We start from the raw sequence: 8902 nt of genomic DNA on the forward strand, positions 1-8902 counted from the left end.
ATAAAAATAATATTTTATTCTAGTGTTTAATAAAGAGAGCAAAAAAAAAAAAAAAAAAAAAAACTTCGTATATAAATTGGCATAAAAAATAATTTCAATCCAATAAATAATAATTTTTAATCGATAACTTCAAAGAACATATGTAATAGAGAATCAGTATAAATTAAGTTTGAATCCGTAAAATAATTTTGGTTCAGTAAAAATAAGGTAATGAGAACAAGGTCATGACTACTTGCTAAACTTTTGATTACAACAATATACACAATACTATTCTATACTGTATATACTCTCATATTTTTTTTTTAAACACTTGTAACACATTTTCTTGACACACTATTGGAGAAATGACTACAAAAGGTAAATGAATGAATGAATTACAAAATTTAAACCATAAGTAACACTTTCTTCTTATCGGAGGTAAAATTATTACAATTAATATGTCGTTTATCTAGTGCATTATCTTCCTTGATGCATGTGACATAAATGAAGTGTTGTAAGTAAATAAAAATGAAGTATTTCATTTGTTTTGTGTTTTGTATTTTTCTACCGTAATTTAAATTGTAATGGCGGGTTTTGCACTAAAAGTAGTGAACTTTTAGGTAAAGTACACAGTATAATTTTTTTTTAATTAAGCTATAAGTATAATATAAATACTAAAACCTCACTTTTCATTTTAGAGGGACTCAAGCCTTATAATTATCAACGAAGATCTTTGGGCCTGTTCACATTTATTGAATTGAGCTGCACTGAACTAAGGGTCTGTTCTCTTTAGATTATTTTCAGTTTAGTTCAGTTCCAATAAGTTCAGTTCAGTTTTTAATTTCCTTTTCTCATAAAATATCCAGTTCAGTTCAGCTCCAATAAGTTCAGTTCAATTCAATTCAATTTAGTTGTTCAATCAATCAGAACATGCTCTGAACTGAACTGATTGAAGCTGAGCTGAAATGAATATTTATGAGAGAAGGAAATTACTCAAATAAGAAGCTGAACTGAACTAAAATTAAGCTGAAGTGAACAGGTCATTCTCTAGTACTTCGGTTCGTTATCTCTCTTAATCAACATTATATACATACAACCCCTTTCTCATATTTTTTACTCAAAAAAAAAAAATAAAAAAATAAAAAATTACTTGTATACATTTGTATCATTGTATGTGTTTATAATTTTCTACCTCTTATGAGCCCTCATCACAAGATCTATATAATTTGTGTGCTGCCACTTTCACACAACTCCTCGAGTGCACCATATCACACAACCAAAACCTTAGCTAGTTGGTCTACTAATTACGATTAGTCAATTAGTCATAAATTTATAGAAGTAATTTACTTTCGGCAAGTCAAAAAAATGAACGTGGTTTGTACTTTAATATCGCCGGCCACTTAAATTGTTTAATTGCAATACGGGATGTTCCCAAAATATGAATGCACATGTGACATGTGTTAGCATTTTCCTTCCTATAAATTACAACGTGGTTTTTGTAGTTTTATAGGCACGGTTTTTTCTTGGCTAATTTATGTAGCTCTACGCCTCTACCTATTGTTAGTACATGAAGACTATTTTGCGTTGTTTTTATCCCAAATTTGCACCAATTTGAACCAAGTATAATCAGGCTAAATCTAATGAAAAGATTTACTTTCAAAATCGTAGGGCGTTTTAGGTTCAAATCATAGTAGGATGTGAATTCTCTTATTCTTCCAACTTCTAAGAGACCGTGTCTATTAAATGTAGACAGATTGACTTGTGCAAGGCCAAAATTTGATAGGTTCTTCTTCTTACAAATTTTGTAGAGAATTATAGATACAATTTTTTTTCCCTTTTATCACTAAATAGATTAGTAATGACAATTTTCCTTAGAATTGAAGTTTAAGAACTAAAACATGTAGAGATATGAAATACAGTAAGATAATACGAAGTACTTCTTATATACAAGTAATTGTATATTGATTGCATAGATGAGAAAAATATTCTTTCAAATGATATTTGCAAGACAATGCAGAAAACTTGTAAATGGTATGGAATATAGTCAACAAAGTGAGAATCTACTGAAATAGCATAAGCAATCTCTGTTCTCATAAAGCAAGATTGACTGAGTATACTAAGCTTTTAGAGTATCATCACACAAGACACTACATAAAATATACTGAGTACTTGTAAATATAAAAGGCCGAATGGCGAATGCGAAATACCGGAGGAGTATGTTTAATTCATCTTACGAGTATTTTGTTTTTAAATTATATTTTCCCCTTTGCTTTTTTAAATATTTATACTATATCACAAGACACTTACGTTATTTTTTTGCTAATTCTGAGCTCAATTCGGATCTTTAAGGGCTAAAATGACCCCTAATATCTTAACCAAAGATTTTTTTTTCAACATGTAAACCGGTGAAAAAGTTGAATTGAGATGCAATTTACAATTTATATGAACTTTTGGGCTGCAACTTATTTATTTATTTTTTTTTAAATGGCTGCAATTTGCAAAATAAGAACTTTTAATGGCTGCAATTTGCAAATTTTTCAACTTTTGCTTATACACCATTTACATACTCTTTTTGACTTAATTTTTGTATTATTATAAAATAATTGAATTTTATTATGTAATATGTAATTGGATTAGTTATAATGTCTATTTTCATAATTTAATTATTTTATAATTTTTCTAATAAAAAGTTAAATTATTAATGGTCAAAACTTTTTCTCGGCAATTGTGACGGTCAAAGTGAAGCAAATATTTAAAAACAGAGGGATTACTTCTTAAAAAAAAAAATTAGTGCCATGCTTTCCATAAAATAAAATAATACTTCGTATTTGATTGATACATCAATCAAACCGAGTAATCTATTTTTGGTTCAATCCAATTCAATTTAAGTGTAGTTTAGATCGGTTCTCGAAAAAAGTGTAGATTAGATCAATTTTTTTTTTTTTTTTTTTTAAAAATGTATACTTAACTAGCAAATGATTGGTGATATTTATGATTAAAGTAGTATATTGGCAAACAAATTTATTGATCTTAAGTGCACTTATTTAATTTACAACAAGATTAAAATTAGGTTTCAAAGCATCATCTTTTTTTTTAATTATTTGTTTTTATTTGTTTTTTTATTTATTTATTTCATATTTAGTTTGGATGCACATATTAGGTAAAAAATAACTTCAAAAAAACCCCTAATAGCCGAGCTTTTAAACTAGATGTTGTTCTTAAATAGGTATGTTATTTTTTAGTATATATTATTGCAAATAGCAATTTAAATAAAGAACAATGTAGAAAATCAAAGCGATGCACATATAGTAGTTGAAAGTTAAAGCGAGTAATGAGAATCGTCCCATGATCCATTGAAATCAGGAGGGAAGATTTAATGAACTATTGTAATTAAGTTATATCCCTCACTTTCATATAGAATACGAAGTATGAAATTTTAAAAGCTACGGACTAGAAGAGAAAAATATTAAACATATACTTCCTCTGTTTTCTTTTACTTGCAACACACCTTTAAGGCACGCGGTTTTAGGAGAAGATTAGGGAGGGTAAATGAGCGATTTTATCAATATAATTTTTACACGAAGATTAGAATAGGGTTAAGTATCATTTGTAAAAATTATAATGAATAATTTATTCGTTTACATTACATAAACCCGACCTCAAAATACGTGCCACAAGGCTGTGTTGCAAGTAAAAAGAAACGGAGGAAGTATTTAGGTATGTTGACCTGCACAACCTTTAATAATTTGTTAAATAAAGTAACTTTCATATTAATGTTGTACTTGTTGATGTTGAACCTCCTTAACACCAAAATGGTACGTAGAAGAAAGTTTTTCGAACTCAGTCCTAATGCACCTAAAGGAAACTACTTTGAAGAGTCATGCACTCAGCCACTCATGCTTGATTAATAAATAATAATTATTACTCCTAGCATTCAAAATCAACAATAAAATTATTCATTGGATAAACTCTCTTTGTGACTATGCTCAGATCAGATTATTATATTTGTTAGGTTTTACATAATATTTAAGGTTATTTTTTCCCCCTAATTTCTATTGAGACAAAATATTTCTAACATAAAAATTATATTATTCCTTTTTCAATCAATATCTACTAATTAGACACTTTTAATGGTTGAAATTAACTGTCGGTTCACACACACATATGTAGAATTGAGAACTACGAGTACTAGTTTTTACTACTCCGTAATTTTAAAATTGATTTTTAGTAAATAAAAGTTACTATATATTTACTGATCAAACTTACAACCCTTATTAAAATTATTTTATATTTAAGTTCGGAGTAAATAAAAACAAGGTGAACATACTACGAGCCTTAAAAAGCGAAACATACCATATTCAATAAATATATATGGAGTAGATGATATTGAAAATGGCTTATGTAACCTAGGAATCACAGAGAATTGCATGGCTGTGATAAAATCTACTAGTACTCCTTAGTAAAAACATATTGGATTCTTTAACGAATGGTTAAAGGAAGTACTCCAAAAGAATTGACGGAATGTATATACTTGTAGTAAAAGCACAGAAGATAATTCAATTTCTCTATAATTTTTACCCTAAAGTTGGCTATCATACAACATTTATTTGATGCAGTTAAAGTTTTGAAGGCAACGGTCCTTTGTTGAGTCAGTACATTTTAAGATTATTAACATGGGAAAGGAAATTAAAGCTAGCTTGTATTGTTAGCATTTTTAGTAATCGAATATTTTGACCAATCACACTTTTGGTCTTTGATTTTATATTGAAACTTCGCCTAAAGGGTAGGGATGCTCCTAATCCTATTCTTACATATATAGGCTAATTTTGTCTTTTTTGGAAATAATTTAACCTTATTTAGGAGTGTTTCCATGAGTGCTTAACTATGTTTATACCCTTAATTATGTTGAATGTAAATTATTTGTACTGATTTAAAATGATTCTTGTCATTTTATTTGTTATACTTCACACGGATCGTAGTGTTAATAATTCATTATTTAAAGTTGATTTATACGGATTTAAATAAATTTATCAACATATTGTAGTTTAAGTTGAATTTTACTAAATAATTTGTGGAGGTGTAGTGAACATAGCCCTTATTAACCGCCATGAAACATAACTCCCTAAGGTGACTATCAAATATGTATTCAAAACAATAGTCTTGTGCCAATCTCAGTTGAATTGCCAAATACAGAGTACTTGTAATTGTTACTGTATGACTTATAATCCAATTATATATGTATATAAGGTAACTTTATACAAGTATATATTGTCTTCTCAAAAACAAGCCGCTCAATCTCAAGTGTTAGATTATGAGCAACTCACTCGATCTCTGGCTTAATCAAATTACATTTTCAAATATGACTAAATATTGATCATATTTGTTATAACTACAAATTAAAAAAATAATAACAAATGATTTGTTTTTTAGATTCATATTAATTGTGCAAAAATGAAAACTTTTCCATACAATGTAGATATTAATCAACAAAATAACCCACATATTAATCTTAAAATAAATGCTGTAAATCAACATCAAATTTAGACAATGCTTAGAAAGTGTCCACCAATTGCAGAGATTAGGGACAAAGATTTAGCCCTATATAGAAGAATGACAGATCATATGGTAAAAAGACCAACTGACCCCTCTACATTTTGGCAACACTGAAATTACTCATTAATATTTTGAAAAGGACTTGGCCATGCAAAAAGATTATTAAAATTTGCATTTTCATTGAAAAAATGTTCATAATAAGGACAATAAGGGAATTTAATGTTAGTGGAATATGTTAAAGCAAAATGGCTTTAAACATGATGACAAAATGGAAAGTGATGAGCATCAAAATTTTAAAAAAGGTCAGTAATATGTAAAGAGTTTTTATTCTCATATAAAACATATCCTCCTATATTGCACTATATCGATGACAAAACAGTTAGAGCTCTATAAAGGGTACTTTGAATTGATGGATCGTTAGTAAAAACAAATTTTTTTTAAAATATTTTTTTTAATATATATTTACATTAAAGAAAAAGACTTATCAAAAATACATTACTCACCTACAAATATCATATGGAGTTTGATATTTCGGATTATTGAGTAAAAATAGATTGATCTTCACCTACAAAATACCTTAATTTGACAAGATTCGAACTTTAAAATACGACATTTGAGGTGGAAATTCTATCTAATGACTTAAGTTTTGTTTGGTACATAGTATTAATTTTATTAGTATTGTGTATTAGATAACTACGTGTAGAGATTAAAGAAGAAAACTAAACAAAAGTATGAATTAACATATATAATCCTCAATTTTGCCATTTTGTTTTTCATGGTAGAGATTAATGGAAAAGTAAACTTGTGTAAATTGTGTCATTCGGTTTCCCATAGTTTTGTTTTCAAAATCAATGGGGAAAATTGAGTCTTACACTATTACCTCTATTAATTTTAATAATTTTATTTCTCAATAAACTAACTAATCATTGGAAAAGTAGGTAAAATAATTTACTTTTCAATAGATTTGCTCATTAAACAATGAAATGCCGTGAAAACTAATGATTTCTACTTCGTTTTTTATTATTTTTATTATTATTATTTTTTTTTTCTGCAGATCTTATGATAGATTTACTTAATATAATTTCACACTACATTGTTTAAGCATATACTTGTATCAAAAAAAGAAAAAACTAATGAATTTCCAAGCACAGTGTTAAATATTACTCGTCAAATAGTCTATAGTACCTCATTCTTAGAGTATTCGTAGTGTACCATTTTTAATTCAAACTTATGATGTATATTATTTGATTCCGAAAACAAATTATACAATTTTTTTTTAGGTCCATGTCCACCTATAACAGTTTTGATAATTGTCCATCTATAGATGAGTTGTAAGATATATAAATGATCTAGCAACCTAGCCCTTTGTTGGACCACTTCTTGATTATGCATATAGTCACTCATCCATCAAAAACCATTATATTTTAGTAGAAAAGTTGCTGATTTTGCTTAGAATATGATAATGATGTTCATCATAGTTCTCTCTATCTCTCTTTTTTTTTTTTTTTTTTGTTGTTTTTGTCTCATTGATTTCGATACGTTCAATTTAAGCATGCATTCCTCAAAGACTAGATTACTTTTGAGTTACATGCACAACAATACACATTAAACATATCACATATGTTAGTTTTGCAAAAAAAAAAAAAAAAAAAAAAAAAAAAAAAAAAAAAAAAAGGCATAACCTATTACCCCATATATCATAGTTTGAAAGTAAGGGAGAATGTGATTGATACGAGTATTATGACTAAAGATGATACCAATAGCAATGGATGATTTATGTTGATTCAAAGCTCAGCAAAACTTGATCTACTAAACTCATCACTAGTTCTTTAATTGCACCATTTAACTACCTAACACTTCTTAAAATATCATACGGATGAAGGAACAAAAAAAAAAAAGAAAAAATTCATCCAAAGTACTAGTGTTTTAATTCAAAGAAATTTACTCTGTGAAATTCAACTAAAACTTTAACGAGTATAGAGTAAATTAAATCGCAAATTAGATCTTTCATGCGCGTAAAACTTGTAAGAGACTTAACTTTGTGTCCTCGTGTTACAACCGTGTTGAAAGTGATACGACATAGAAGAGGGCAAGGGGCTGTCTCTCTATCTACTGTATCATCCACCTTCTCCATCTTCCAATTCTCTCTATATATAGTCTTTCTCTCAAGACATGGAATTTGAGCGTCCCAATACACAGTTACTACTTAGGTTAATCCCTCTAAAATAACAGAATTTTGCAAACCTTTCTTTGGATTTCCCGGAAATTTTTTTTTTTTTTAAAAAAAAACCCCTTTTCCATAATTTATTCCCTTCTTATTTATAACTCCTCTTCTTCAACTTCGTCCTTCATATCCCTCATTTAAAAACAAAAAAAGAAACTTTCTTTCTCTCTCTAAAGAACACAAATTCCCTTCATTTTTCTTGCTTAATTCGAATTGGGTAATCTCCAAAATTGAATCTTTCTTACAATTAACCCATCAAAACATTAAATTTGTCCGGAATTATTGATGGGTTTTGCTAGAAATTTCCTATAAAATCAAACTCCCTTCAATATTTCTTACATAAATTGAAGTGGGTACTCATAAAAATTGAATCTTTCTGACATTGAACCCATCGATTTATCAAATTTGATAGAAATTAATGATGGGTTTTGCCAGAAGTTTTGGGTGGATTAACAGAAATGGTTGTAAAAAGCAATGCAGAAGCTTATTCTGGAGAGTTAGAGCAGTAGTGAAGAAGAGTGTTATGAGTAATAATCAAAAGAACAAGAAAAAACAGGTCACATTTCATTATGATCCTTCTAGTTATGCTCTTAATTTCGATGATGGCTGCGACAATGGCAACAGCAACAACTACATTGATCGAGTATTCAGGAGCAGAGGAGGATCAGAGAGTATTGTTGGTGAAGAAAATGGAATTGGATACTATTACAAGCTTCAATTTTTCTTCTTTTTAGCTGCTAATTCTACTTTAGTTTATGTTTTCTTTATCAGACTTTGATAAATCAAGGTTTGTTGAATGTAGTAGTAGTAGTAGTCTAGTACTTAGTAAATTGACTCATGTTTTCCCTGAAGTTTGCAAAAATTTGCATATAAATTAGTAAAAAAACTGGCTTTTGTGCTTAAATTAATCCAATTCTGTCTTTGGGTTATTGGTATATTTTTCTGGGTTTTCTGCTATTTTTATATTTTATTACTGTATTTTCTTATTTTCCAGATGACCCACCAAAATAAATTGACAAATAAGAAGACACAGAAAATGTCATATGGAGTACATTATTCTATCCACAAAAACAAAGTGTGTCATTGTACAAGTTGGTGAGGGACTAATTAGTAATTAGCAGGGGTGAGCAAAACCGGAAATCGAGT

The sequence above is a fragment of the Chenopodium album genome, chromosome 24 (assembly GCF_948465745.1).
Source record: "Chenopodium album chromosome 24, dcCheAlbu1.1, whole genome shotgun sequence".
Classification (NCBI taxonomy): domain Eukaryota; kingdom Viridiplantae; phylum Streptophyta; class Magnoliopsida; order Caryophyllales; family Amaranthaceae; genus Chenopodium; species Chenopodium album.